The sequence below is a fragment of the Oreochromis niloticus genome, linkage group LG7, assembly GCF_001858045.2.
Source record: "Oreochromis niloticus isolate F11D_XX linkage group LG7, O_niloticus_UMD_NMBU, whole genome shotgun sequence".
Lineage (NCBI taxonomy): Eukaryota > Metazoa > Chordata > Actinopteri > Cichliformes > Cichlidae > Oreochromis > Oreochromis niloticus.
In genome coordinates this window covers 6,589,519-6,605,102 of record NC_031972.2, presented here as the reverse complement: position 1 = coordinate 6,605,102, position 15,584 = coordinate 6,589,519, and positions in this window count along the sequence as shown.

The following is a 15,584-nucleotide window of genomic DNA, read 5'->3' as shown; positions in this document are numbered from 1 at the left end:
CTGCACGCGTTGTGAGTGATTTTTACTGCTCATTTGTTTTGAGTTGGGGTGACATTTAGTATGAATATTTTATATTTTGGTTAATAAAGGAAAATGTTAAAGGGTTCCAGTTTACCTAAAATACGCAAGATGGCCTTTAACCAAAGATATTTGGGTATTAAAACAACATGTGGTGAACAACAACTGTGCAGTGCACTTAGTTTTGATGGATAAAAACCAATATTAAGGTATTTTAAAGTTACTTTAGCTCGGGATGTTAAACTCTACACTGTGTGTCACACAAAGCCCTCTTTGATGTTCAAAGTCAAATATTTGCCAATTGATTAGACTTAATGAAATTTAGTGTTTTTCATTGTACAAAATTACACGGAAAATTTACATGTAATCAAATTACTTCCAAGTCAGCATTTTGGGCCGACTTTCAGGTAGACTCCCTCTGTCCAGCCGCCGCCTCCAACTCTTCTCAGGAGATACCGAGCGTGTCCTGGGTGTGTTAAAGGAAATGGAAACCTGCACTCAGCGTTGTAAGAGGACACAAACTCAGAGTCGGTCAGTTAATCAACAGAAGTGATGAAGACGTTTGTGCAGTTAGTAACACAAACTTTTAGATAATAGAAAAAATGTAATTTGATGCTTGGGGTTGAAAAAAAACACCTTCATTGAATTTTTAGTTTTACAACATCTCAAAACATTTTCAGTTCAGTAAAACGCTTTTTGCATGTTCATCATTTCATGTGATCATATTAGAGTATAAAAGTCTTTAACCACCACCCCTCATTCGTTGCATTTTGCTTCCAAAGAGCCAGACTTCGTATTTTTTTAAGTGATTTTGAGCAACTTTTCTTTGGACACTGGCTGCCTTTTCACTCATTTTCAGTCCAGTCCTTATAGCTGATCAAATAACCAATTTTAAAATCTATCTTCAAGCACTTTGTTACTATCAGGTTGTCACAAAATACACAATTTGTTCCCATTTCTTTAGTGAATTTATGAAAAATACCAAAGGTAACCTAGTTTGAAGTTGTGATTCTCAAAGAGCTATTAGCCAAAAACTTTCTATGTCGCAGCATGGGGGGCAGTGTGTCCTTAAAAATTGGAGGAAAACTTTCCTGATGAAGGAAAACAAGGAGAAAAGGCTTAGTGATCCCAAGTTACACCAGAACTGGACTGTAAATCAGTGACAACAGGTCTTATGGAGCGATGTGCTGTATTTCCATATAGGTTTCCAATTTTCCTAGCAAAATATAAAGAAATGAAGGGTAGCTCCAAAGATTTGCACAGTGCTATATGTAGTCCCATTGCTACCGTTTAGCTGATGAGGGGGGTATGAGCCTTAATCTTTTGCAGCCTGGTCACTAACTTGTCCTCTGCTGTTGGTGTTGTCCATGAAAGTGTGCGCATTTCTTTGTGTAAAAAAAAAACAAAAAAAGTCGGAGAAAGTAAAACCAGTACAAGCTGAAAAATACGTAAAGTATTCAAAGCATTGAGGAGGACTGCAGTGGCATTATAAATATTTGCATATTCAACACGTTTGACGTTGCAGTCACTCACTCACCATCACAAATCTGAAATGCTGTTATTATTCTTTTCAATACTGTGCTAATAAATTGGTTTGATTAGCCAGCAGAACCCTGATATTGCTTCAAATTCACATGACTTTGTCATAGTTAAAACACATGCTCCGGCAATATGTCTGCTGTCTGTATCTGAAGGGCTGCAGGGAGTTATGACTTGCAAATTATGCAAATCTCAATTTGGTGCCCAAAACAGGAAAAGTCACGTTTTCTTGCATGTTTCAAGATAACACGGAGACAAAATTTTCTTCTGTTCCTCATCTGTTGGCATTCACTATATAACATTTTTGAAAACATAACATTAAAAGGTTCTGAGAATCTGGAGAAATCAGGAAGACTTTCAGAAATTACAGTTCACTGTGCCATCCACAAATCCAGGTTATAGCTCTATCATGCAAAGAAGAAGCCATGTGTCACAAGTCCAGGAAAGGCACTGTATTCTTCATCCTGATTGTCAACACTCAGTTCAAAACGACGCATATTTCATGGTATAGGGGTGCAGCTTGCACATCTGGAAAGGCGCCATCATTGCTGAACAGTATATACAGGTTTTAGCATCTCCAAAAGCTGCAGCTCTTGTGGGGTGCAGTGGTCAGTATCTACTCAAAGTGGTCCAAGAAATTAACAGTGCTGATCCAGTGCAGGATCATGTGGGGTCGAAGTTACTGATGCATGTGGTCCAATTGAACAGACAAATAGCAGAAAAAGTTCATGATGGTTCTGATAGAAAGGTATCAGAGTACACAGTGCATCGCAATTTGTCGCATATGAGATGAAGGTGCACCGATGCTGACCACTGTCCACCACCGAAAGTGGCGACAATGGTCACAACGACAGACAACAACAGGAATGCAAGAAAGTCGCCTGATCAAATGAATAATGTTTTCTTTTACATCCCGTGGATGACTTGGTGGGTTTGCATCGATTACCTGGGCATCACCTGGCACCACGTACGCTGTAGACCACGTACACTTATGGTACCGTACTCCCTGATGGATGCGACCTCTTTCAGCAGGATAATGTGCCCTGCCACAAAACAAAGATGGTTCAGAAACTGACACAACAATGAGTTTGAGATGTTGACTCGGCCTCCAAATTCCCCAGATCCCAGTCCAATCAAGCATTGGTGGGATGTGCTGGACAAAGCAAGTCCAATCCATGGAGGCTCCACATTCACAACTTACAGGACTTAAAGGACTTTATTGGTACGGACTTGGTACCAGATACCCCAGCAAACCTTCAGGGGTCTAGTGGAGTCCATGCTTCCATGGGTCAAGGCTGTTTTGGCAGCAAAAGGTGGACAAATACAATATTAGACAGGTGGTAATAATAAGATGTCTGATTGGTGTATGACAAAAGCATGGCTTCATAGTAAAAAAAAAAATAAGTCTGCGTTCCCCTGACTGGCCAAACCTTTCACCATTTGGTGCATCAATAAATGCAAAATACACCAAAGAAGAACCAGGACAGTTTAAGCGCTAGAATCCCGAATCAGACAACATTCCTCCCACAAAAGTTCGGCAGCTTGTCTCCTCAGTTCTCAGACTTACACAGACTATTGTTTATTAAAAGATGCTACACAGTGCTAACTTTGAGATATTTGTTGCCATCAAATTCAAAATGACCATTTTTTTCTTTAAATTGTACATTTTCTACATGTTTTCTATTGTAAATGAATACCGGTTTTATTTAGCATTGTTTTCAGAGATGAAATATGAGATTGTGGTACAGCACAGTTAGGGGACACCAGTCTATTTGACCTGTTGTTTGTTTATTTAATGTTAAACCTGTACAATGAATGATTGATCTTAATGTATAGCTGTCTTTTACAGGTCACCAGCATTAGCTGCTGTTGTTGTTGTGTCCAGGTCTGAAGTATTGGCTTTCTTCTTATACTGAAAAACGGAAGGCTTCCTGTCCTACAACCTGACTCCTCGCTCACGTTCGGTTACTCTCCAACACCAACACACACATCAAACTTTTAACAGTAGTGTTGTGTGATCAGCGGTGGCCACTGTCCACTCTCTTTGTCCACACACACATGCTCGTGTGCAAATGTACAGGTGACCTGTAGTTTCCACATTATTTAGCCAGCAAATGAATAATTCTGGGCTGTAAACAAACAGCGAGTTCTGAACTTTGTGATCCTTTCACAGTGACTACTTTTCCATCTGACTGCCTTTCTGTTGGTTCACGCGATACCCTTCATCAACATGTTTACTTTTACAAAGAATCTGGTTCTTCTTTTCTTTGAATAATATGAACACTTTAGCCTCTTTAGTCAAAAACATATTGTGGCTTCATATGACACCTTTTAGGGATTGACAGTTTCAAAAAATTCTAGAAATAAGATGCAATTAATAAAGTGAGCAATGGCAGAATTCCATTTATCTACAGCAGTCCTAATATTGTGTAGGTTAGCTCTGTCACATTGTAGAGCCTTACTAGACTCTTTAATAGAACAAAGTCACTGTTAATCTCATTAATTACAGCCATGCTTTTATTGCTAAAATGATACCTCACAGATTTTGTTTCTTTGTGTGTTGTGTTCATAAATTACATATTGCTTCACATCTTTGCTGCAACCCACATTTGTACGTCACTCTTGAACTACTCCGGATGTTATGCTGGTCAACAGAGAGCTGAGCGTAAAAGCCAAGCTCTCGATTTATAGGTCGATCTATATCTCTACCCTCAGCTATGGTCACGAGCTCTGGTTAGTGACCACAAGGTAAAGGTTGCGGATGCAAGCGGTAGAAATTAGCTTCCTCTGAAGGGTGGCTGGTCTCTCCCTTAGAGATACAATGAGGAGCTCAGCCGTCCGGGAGGGGCTTAGAGTAGAGCTGCTACTCCTCCACATTGAAAGGAGCCAGTTGAGGTGGTTCGGGCATTGGATTGGGTGCCTCCTGGGTGAGGTGTTCTGGGCATGTCCCACCTGGAGGAGGCTCCGGGGCACACCCAAGACATCCTGGAGAGATTATATCTCTTGGCTGGCCTGGGAACGACTCGATTTTTCCCGGATAAGCTAGAGAAGGTGGCCGGGGAGAGGGAGCTCTGGGCTTCTCTGCTTAGGCTACTGCCCCTGCGACCCAGCTCCGGATGAGCAAAAGGAAAAGGATGGACATGAGTGTTTCCCCAAAAGCATCCAATGCTTAAGATCAGTAATTAAGCCGTCTTACTTTAAAGGTTCAATAGGGCGCTGTGTGACAGTGTTGAGTCACTCCTACATCTCTTTTTACTTTGTTTCTTAGAATTCAGACTTCCTGGCTCCTGGCTTTGTGAAGCTCTTTCAAAGTTTTTAAGTTTTCACTCGTTTTCAGTCCAGTCTGTGTACCTGATCACTTTCAAAGGAATGTTTTGGGTTTTTTTTCTTTGTTTGTTTTTGAGCTGTTAACACTGATCAACACTGATCAAAACTCAAAAGAAAGACGTGGCAGCAGATGAACAATACCTGAAAGTAATTTCTTTAATAAATAGGAAAGAAATGTAGCAAAGACCTGACACAGAACCTTAGAGGTCACGATCACTGGATTAAAAAGCAAAAAGTGTTTTCTGGTTAGCACTTCTCTAAGATGACTCTGTATGAGCCTTTCATTCAGCATCATGACAGAATAATTTGAAAAAGACTGAAAAAGAGTGGCTTGTTCAAAGGGCTGTTTTTGCACAACAAACATTGCAACAAACATTGCAGCTAGGGCTGCCACGATTAGTCGACTAGTCACGATTACGTCGACTATTAAAATCGTCGACGACTAATTTAATAGTCGACGCGTCGTTTGAAGCTTTGTAAGATCCCAAAAGACGCAGGAATAAGTAGTAGTATTTAAGAGTGTAATAACGGACTGAAACAGAAGATGGCAGCACTGCATGTACAAGGATGCCAGCTGCCGTTAAACCCCGAAGAAGAAGAAACTGTGTTCCAGAATTCATAGCGCGGCCCAGCGCAGTTGTCAACAATGGCGGCAGCTAGTTAGTTTTAATATTACAATTATTATTCTTTCTGGGTCACAAAATAAACGTTTAACATATTTTCAGGTGTACATTTTACGTCCAATGGATGCATGATCTGATTAGTCGACTAATCGCAAAAATAATCGGTGACTAGTCGACTATCAAAATAATCGTTTGTGGCAGCCCTAATTGCAGCAATCTTTAGGTTTTTAAAGTTGCATCCGAACAATGTCCTTTGGACAGATGAGACCACAGTGGAAGCATTTGGCCATAATCCAATGCCACATTTGCAGAAAACCAAGCACAGCATGTCAGCAGAAACACCTCATACCAGTTGTGAAGCACGGTGGTAGAGGGATGATGATTTGGGCTTGTTTGCAGTTGCATTGACCATGAAATCCTTTGTATAACAAAGCATTCTAGAGTCAAAGTGAGTGAGGCCATCTGTCTGACAGCCTGAAATGCTGTGCATAAAACTGAATGCCCACAAAACTCAATGACCGAAAACATACTGCAGGTGATTCCTGCTAGAGGAGAAACAGCAAGCTACTGAATCATCGGGTGCACTTAATACTTCAAATTCTCTATTTGATCAAAGATAAGAAGACAGCCCACATTTCACAAACGGGACACCATAAGATCCATTTTTATCCTTCGAGGATACGTTACATAGTCTGATTGATGTCATGTTTATTGTTCTTATAGTTTGAACATTTGAATGTAATGACTTTTAATAATATATGACAAAACTAACCAGATGGAGGTGGATGTGAGCGTGTTAATATGCTGTGGAAGTCAAAGGCTACTTTGAAAGCTTTAATTTTAATCTTTTTTCTTTTGTTTTTATTCAAAAGCAAAAAAGTTTATCACTAACTTCTTAAAGCTTTATTGCACAGATAAATAAACACACAAATAAAACACTGCATGTAAAGAACAGCACAGAGGAATCAGCTGCCATTTTACTATTTTAAACTTTAAGATTTCTGAAACGGTTGACTACCATCACATCTGCCAGAGTTGGCTGTGTCAATATTGAAAGAAACATAAAGAACACGCTTTTCTTCAATAAGCAGACAAGGTATAATTGTCAAACTGGTCTAAAGTGTTTGAAAAGAAACAACAAAACACGTCCAGAGGTAAAGTAGAGAATGAGGCAATTTAATAAAAGTCCTGAATTTGGAGACTGAAGGGGACAAAATGAATTAAAAATAAACATCAAACAATCAATCAAATGATTACCACCAACAATAACTGGCTTTAAAAATGGTAGCTTAAAGTATTTTTGTCTTTAAAAAAAATCTTGAGAGGAACTCCGCTTTCTAAACCAGGAGGAGTTTGGGAATAAGACCATTTCATCCTCTCCTAGTGGGCTGCAAGTCAAGTGTCCGCCCCTCCAGCATCATCAGTTAATTCATTAAAGCCTTTTCATTGGAGGAGGACTGAAGTTGATGATCTCCCACGTCACCGTGAATGTGATAGTAAATAGGTTTCTTCTGGGTAATAAGTTTGTCTGAAGTCATCCGGGTGTCACGGGTCAGCTCACACGTTTTATGCCGCGCTTGCGCCTGAGACAGCTGGGGACACATTTCTTCTCTGACTTGGCGCCCGGAGACGCTGGAGCCGGAGCTGCAGAGCCCTGCTTCCTGTGGACACAGAGAGAGAAACCAGACACAGAGAAATGAGAAGAGGAAGTGTGATTGTTTGTTCTGGTGGTGACACGGGAGCATTTAATAATTAACAGCCGGCTCCTGTGGCCTCTGCGGGTAGAATCACTGATGTGATCACTGTCCAATCTGGGGCAGCCAAGACCAGCACAGACACTGTGGTTATTACCCTCATGCATCAATAATGTAGTAATCATCCTAATGGGTGGACACATGAATCTGCACGCTTTTCATTATCGCTAAAGAAACAGTACTTTCTGAACTTTGCTTCCATCGTACAGATACTGATAGTCAAGGTTGGTCTTTAGGCGCTGCAATGTGAAGCTTTAATAATAAATTACATGCATCAGCCTTATGTGAGCTATTAACTGGCTCAACCTAACCCAAGCAAAATGGATGGATCCAGCCCAGAATCCATTTATTAATGAATTACTGAGCACTCGTTAGTTAATATTTGTAGCTACATTATCACCACACAGAAAGCTTTAACACCTACATTTGTTTTTCACTTTTATTATGTATTTAACCATAAGTAAAACCACACAACAAATAAATGCTTTTAAAACTTTTTTGTTTTTTTGTTTATTTAAAGGTGACTTGAACATGGTTTGTCTTATATTATTTAAACATAGTCAGTAATATTGCCCTTTAGTAAACTTGGCTGACAGTTTTTAGAGGTAGCAGCATTAGTAAGTACTCAGTTTGTTTTAAAAAGTCTTTTTGTGTTTGTATCCTTTGAAACATTTCTGTTCTGTTTCATGTCTTATAATTAATGAACCTTAATCACAAAAGATGATACTCAGAAACTCCAGGTGACATTATCATTATTATTATTATTATTATTATTTTTTAAACGCGTGCTACACAGTGGATAAAATGTAATGACCACTAGGCCAAAAGCTTCACTTTGTTTTTAGTGCTAACCAACAGCTGTTGGCAAACTATTATCCCAAAATAAGATAAAGAATGCGATACACACTATGGTAACACTAAAGGTTTTGTAGACTGCTGCTTTAAAGGCTTTTTGGAACTTCAGGACGCTACGCACACCCGTATAGACTCACCCGGCTTTACTATTACTTTACTCTACATGGACAATAACTTACAAAATAAATAATATACTATTTATTAAAACAAACAAACAAACAAACTGTAAAATAGCAATTGAGTTTACTGCAAAATACCCAAAATGTTTACTTTATTAATAATTATCTGAGGATATTTATCTCATAGATTTAGCATAATTTGTCTTTTTTTTGCAAGCAGCGCACACGCCCCATGCAGGCTATTAGAAAGGACGCAGGCTTCAGGGACTAGTTATTTTATATATAATCCACACACCACATTGGATCAGCTGTGCTATCAAAAACAGAAAAGAAAACACCAATCAAAGAATACAGTCCTTCTCTAGTCCTACCATCAGCTGACTTACAAACTAGTATCAACCTCTTCATTACAAGAGAGCAAAAAGTGGCACCAATGATTAGGCTAGCCACTTTCTAAGTGATCATTTATGATACTGTAATTAAAAATATCTCCTGCAACAAGAAAAGTGTGAAAATATTTTTTTTGTAGACATCTATTATGAAGGAGAGGAACTAAAACTGCAAACAATATATTTTGTTTATGCCAGATTTAGGTCATTTTTTCTCCCTCTCTTTTTCTTACACATAGGATGGAGGTTATATATATATATATATATATATATATATATATAGTATTTAAAGCTACAGTTACATTCATTTGAATTTTTAACTATTTTTCTGTCAATCACAGCCCCGGTTATTGATCACAAACTAAAGATGTACGTCACCTGGTGGGAGACGCAGCGGCCGCAGCTTCTCTGTTCCTGATCTGCTTCATCACCTTCAGCATGCGACAGATCTGCCGCAGGGTCATCTTGGGAGCGTGGCATGCCAGGCGGGGACGCGGAGCGCAGCGGGGACCCCGATTTGTGAGAAGCGACAAATAGTTGCCCCCTCTGGGTCCCCTTCCGAATAGCTGCAGGGGCTGAACGCTGGCATAGCAGGACGCAAACTGGGATTCAAGGATGGAGAGTTTGTTATTTTTAGCATATGCACAAAGTATTTTCCTACAAAATCATTCAGTGTATGCATTATAGCAGCTGTGTTCAAGCTGAAATCTGAATTTTTCGAAGCATAGTTCATCTTTATAGATTATACACACATGCATGGAGGAAATGATCTAGTTGAAGTGGAATAGCGTTGGAAATTTTTTTTTTTTTTTAAGTGCAATAAAATATGCATAAACATGAGAGTCCTTGGGGTGTCTGCTCCCCCTCCTCCTGCATACAAAAAAGCAACTGTAGGCTGTATGTCTGATTAATGCCCTCTACACCAATTCCGAAGATGTTGGGTTGCTGGGTAAAATTTAACTAAAAACAGAATCCAGAGTTTTTCAAATAACCTTGTATTTTTACTAAAAATAGAAATTATATTAAATGTTTCAACTTAAAAAAAAATGAACCATTAAAAAGTAAAATAAAACATGACTTCTTATTCAGAAAATTTCCAATTTTCTTCCATGCATGAGGGTAATAACCACAATTTTCTTTAGTGAATCTCTGCCCATCTTTACTCGTGAGAAACTGTGCCTCTCGAAGGTGCTCTTCTTATACCCAGTCGTGTCACTGCCTGTTGTTTTACCCATCCCAACACTTTTGAGATGTGATGCTCAACATCAAATTCAAATTAAGGTAACATTTGTCATGAAATAGTAAAATATGTAAGTTAAAACGTGATATATTGTGTGAGATTATTACATTCATGAACTATTGTACCTGCTTTTTATTTACATTCTACACAGAGTCCCAACTTCTTTGGAACTGTATTTGTTATCTTTGTTCTGCCCTATTTTTGCACACCCTGTTATCTAACAAATCATTCAACCGCTGATGCATCATGGGAAATACAGATAAGTATTTAATTGCATCTCCCTATTGTTGGCTTCCCAGCCTGTTAATCCATTGGAGCATAATAGATACTGTAGCTCAGGCAGCAGAACACAATAGGACCACGCAATCTTGCCTCTGACATTCACACTTCAAATGTTACACACCCTCACACACACACACTTTTAATTAGCACAGGAGTGGCTGTCTTCTTGTCACTGACTTGATCGCCCTCTATATCAGAAACCCACACACAAAGGAGGATTGATCTCACAAGGAGAATTCAGCTCTGCAGATTCATTTACAGGACTGATACCTGATCGCTTGCACTGGCCTACCAACAGTTCTTTATTAATGCAGGCGTGCACACACACACACACACACACACACACACTGATCATGCACAAAGAAATCAATACCTTTTCTATTGTCCTACAATATTTAAAATGCTATTACATTTGAATAACATGGAGGATGAAACAAAATTCCCATGCACTAATTCAGCCACTTACACTGATTCTGCAGCACCACAGTTCATTGACACAATGAAGGATACAGAAATAACAGAACTGACCTATTTCTAATGATTAAGACACCTGCATGGACACACACAGACACACGTAGATACTCACAGGAACGACAGCAGCCATGGAGAACGGTTAATGCAGTCTGCAATAAAGAAATAAGCATGAGTGTGTGTGAGTGGTTTCCTTTTTATACATGGTGGCATGGCCCGGCCACACAACGAGCCAATCATATTTCAGAAACCACAGACTAACTCCACCCACATCGCATCACTTCACATCACATCACAGTGAGGTCACTCTCAAAGCACACACACACACCTGTTGTTTCATGTTACATAGACACTGACATGTGGTCTATTATTGAGGACTCTTTTGTTTTGCAGGATATATTTAGAAGCAGCTGTTGTTCAGAGAAAGATGGGATAAAAACGTGTTTTAGAGCGAGAGAGAGAGGAGGGGTTGGGGAAGAGTGACAGAAAGAAGAAATGATAAAACTGGGAAAAATATAGTGATGGAGACAGACAACTGCTGAATGACAAAAGACTTCGTCAATGCGAGCAAGTGACGTGGCTTAACAATGGGCTGCACTGGTGCATTACATATCGTCAATCAGTAGGATCCTCATCACTGACAGGAAGTGACAATAGATGATTAGACAGGCACTGCTTCTCTGATGCGGTTTCTAGTTTACAGAGAAACAGAAAACTGTCTCTTACACTTATTGTCTCAGCTCATTGAAATACTGTAAAAAGCAGGAAGAAGTATCACCGCCACCAGATGCTGTGCTGGAGTTGTTTACTACTAAGATAAGAATGCTTTTTAACCAGCGTACAGCATCAAGCCAGTTAAAACTGGGATATTGATCTGCTCGGTTAATTAGCAGAGGGGGTTGTTAATCTTTGGTGTTAATGAAATTAACATCAGGTATGGAAGAGGGGCAATAACCCTCAAAATAGGAAGGATTATACAGGTGGAGACCACTGACAGTTTTTCCTCAGCTTTCTTTTTTCCACTAGTTTTGTATCAGTGTCTGCAATGCATCCCAGCACACTCTCAGGAGCATGGACTTATTCCAGGTATTTTTTTAATCAACAAATAATACCAAAAAAATATTTAATTAATCAATAAAGTACCACCAAAAAATTACATCTGAATTTCTGCCTATTTCATTTGCGGTCAGATTGTATGTAAAAATGTACATCCTTTTCATGTTGTGTTCATATGGTGAACATAATGAGGTGAGAGAGTGAGGTGAGTTCCTTATCTCCAGGTGTGCAGGATGCAAAGGCACCCCTGCAACAGAAGATGTGGTTAAACACTAAAAAAAAGGAGGAAAAAACGCACATCTTTTACATAGAAAGAAAAAAAAAATCTCACCTTTCCTTTTCTGAATCCAGAAATTTGTTTTTTTTTTTGGGAAAATCTTAATTTAAATCTTAAATGTATTCAAAATCTCTGTTTTCAGTTTCCACTACTATTTATTACTACTACTTGATATCTCTATCTGATAAGAAAACTATTCAGATAGTTATCTGTAGTGAATGAAATACACTCCCAAGCAGTTTTCAAACCTTTAAAAGACAATATTAAAATCCAAGCGTTTTCAAGGATTTCAAGCACCCGTACGAATTTCTGTCCTCCTGTAGACATACCGCATTATTTTCAGCGGTTTTATTAAACTCCACACTCCAATCCTCCAGTATAACCACCAAACTAAACGCCTCAATATAAGGCTACGTCCACACGTACACGGGTATTTTTGAAAACGGAGATTTTCCGTTTTCGTTTTAAAAAATAATCCCGTCCATACGTAAACGCAGAAATGAAGGAAAACGCTGCTAGGAACATGCCAAAACAACAGGTGGCGATATGTTCCTAACCGTGTAGAAATGTTGGCCAATCAGAAGTCTAGAAGCCTCGGTAGGAAATAGTAAACAAAGATGGGGCATAGAAGCAGAACCGAGTCGTATGTGTGGAGGGACAGTAACTGTGTGTGTATATGTAAGCATTTAAACACTGCAGAGAGTACAATTAACAGTAACAGTATTGTCGAAATTCATTTCACCGAAACAATAACGTGGCGCACAGTGTGACGTCAAAAAAAGGCGCACACCTTTGACGCTGCGTTTTCTCCGTTTTCCTCGTCCACACGTAAATGCAAAAACGGAGTTTTCGAAAATATCCACCCTGGCAGGCGTTTTTAGAAATCTCCGTTTTCAGTGACTGAAAACACCGTTTACGTGTGGACGAAAGGTGCAAACGCATAGAAAAATCTGCGTTTTCAAAAATACCCGGGTACGTGTGGACGTAGCGACGCGAAGAGTCGACGCTGCCTGACGCAATGGCGGTTGTTTGATCGAATGTGGGCGGGGCTGATTGCTTTAATGTGAGTGACGTCAAGTGCTAACGCTTTGATCTTTTAATATTACCTCATTCCTGCAAACACCTAAGTAGAGACTAAACTCCCTGTTAGGATGAGTGTTGGACATTTTCTGAAAACTTAAAACGCAACTTCACTTGAAGCTTAGCACAAACTTAAGCACAAAGATGCTGACAATCTATGACTTTACAATGTACTGTGTTCAGTCTGCCATTGAGAGCTCCTTTGAACTAATTACTTACAGCCAGTGGGAAGATTTATGGGCAGGATCCCCTGATAAATCCACTAAATGTATTTTGAAAGAACTGCTCCAGGAAGTAATAAGGCTTTTAACAAAGTGTATTTTCGAAATGCTTAAAAACAAAAGATCAGTGTCTCAAAAGCTGGTAATGTCCACTATGGGCCACAGTGTTCCTCAATCTTTTGCTGAAGTCCTGTGCTCTTCAGAGAACGTACAATGCAAAATCGCTGAGAATTTCAACCAGCTAATTGCCAAAGAGGTCACAGCTCGTGTGAATTCAGCTATGTCTGCAGGCAAGGAGACCGCAGAGCCTGTAAAGAGCAGGATGGACACTCTGCTCCTCCAAACAATTGTGTTTTTAAGCTATTTAAGTGGACCATTGACAATTATCTGCAAACTTAGAAAGAAAGAAGATTATGTAGTCACAGGATTAACAACCTCTGAATCAGAGGCAACATCTGTGGAAAATATTTCTTCTGATGATTGCGGGAAAAGAAGTTGTGAAAAGAAAACAAATAAGATTCAAAAGACTATCTGCAAAGAAAACGCATGTGATGACATTGGAGAAGCTGTATTACCTCAGCTGAATGAGAAATCACCTCAAAAACTTGAACCCTCAAAGATATCCTCTGCAGCTTGCAACCCTAAAATTACAGGTGATTCAGAGGTCAAAGAGTTGACAAATCCCACAAAAGATTCTTCTGCAGATGACAGCGTGTCTCAGCAGATGTTAAAAGCTGAGGTTGAAAGACTCAAAACAGCTGTAGACGTTCTGGCCGGGAGCCTTATTAAGCGGCTCCTCGGCAAAATGGAGATGAAATGTGACAAAGAATTCTACCAGTCACTAAAAAAGTTGTTGTTTGTGAAATTCTGGGCTGAAGTTGAGGGAAAAAACTTAAATATAACCCCAGAAAAGATTATAAACCTGGAAAAGAAAATGTACAGAGCTCTCCGTAAAGATGTGCGCTTGACTCCAGCTTTACTATCAACTCTAACAACGGAGGGTCAAGCACTCTTTGAGGGGGTGCTTAGTTTTTATTTCAAAAAGTATCTTTTACCAAAAAAGAAACCATCTATAATCAAACGGTTTTTCTCCACAATACGCAATGCCATATTTTCCCGTTTCTTACCTAACAGTCACCCTTAAGTAACTGCAGCCATGACTTTCTCTTCATTTTTTGAAGATGAAATTTAGGGCTTCACTTGTTTAAATTCAATTGGACAGAAACAACTGATCACCTCAAATTGGCCAGTAAGTTTTAAATATCACCCCAAAAATAACTGGCTAAAATACAATTTTAAAAAGAACTTCTCCCCCAGCCAGTCGCAGCAGATGGCTGTCCCTTTTTGTGCCTGGTTCTGCTGAAGGTTTCTTCCTATTAGAAGGGAGTTTTTCCTTCCCACCGTTGCCTCGTGCTTGCTCAAAAGGGATTTTTGCTGGGATTTTTCTCTAATACTGCAGGGTCTTTACCTTTGCAGTATATAGAAACTTGAGGTGAAAGTTGTATTTGGTATTTTTTTTGTTCAGCTAATAATACCAAACAAATTATTAACTAATCAATAAAATACCACCAAAAAAATTACATCTGAATTTCTGCTTATTTCATTTGCTGTCAGATTGTATGTAAGATTGTATGTATTGTACTTATTCTATTGTATATAATATTTTATTCTATTTTGCATAGTATGTTATTCTGTCTTATCTTATGCTACTCTTATGCTATGTTTTTTTTTTCTTAATATTTACTGCTCTTAACTTGTACTTTCTGGCGTGACCAAAAAATTACTTGTGGGCCTAATAAAGGCTTATCTTATCTTATTTAAAAAATTTAAAATCAACAAGCCACTGCTGCTGTACCTTGTAGGCAGGAAAAAGAAGTCCAATGTCCAAAACTTGAAAGTTGCATTTTATGATTTATTTATCCAGTTTGGCAAGCAATAAACAAAAGATCAATTTTTATTGTTTCCTGCTGCTTCTGCTGTTCTGGTAAAAAAAAAAAACATAGACCCACCCCAGTGCATACTGGTCCTATACCAGTCCCTTTACTTATAAAAAATGGCCTTACACTTCTTCCTGGCTGACTTATCAAGATAAACAGCCAAAAAAAAAAAAACGAGAGCAAGTTTTAACCCACAAATAAAACTTGTAAATAACCCCAAAATATAAGTAAGCCGACAACAAAATTTCAAAATAATAAAAATAAATAGCTCCAACAGGTAGAAAATAAAGGGGAAAAAATGTCATGGCATTGGAGAGGATTGGACCTGGAATGATCAGGCGTCAAATTAACGATTTCCTCCCTCTGGTGAGTGAGTGAGGTGAGTTCCTTATCTCC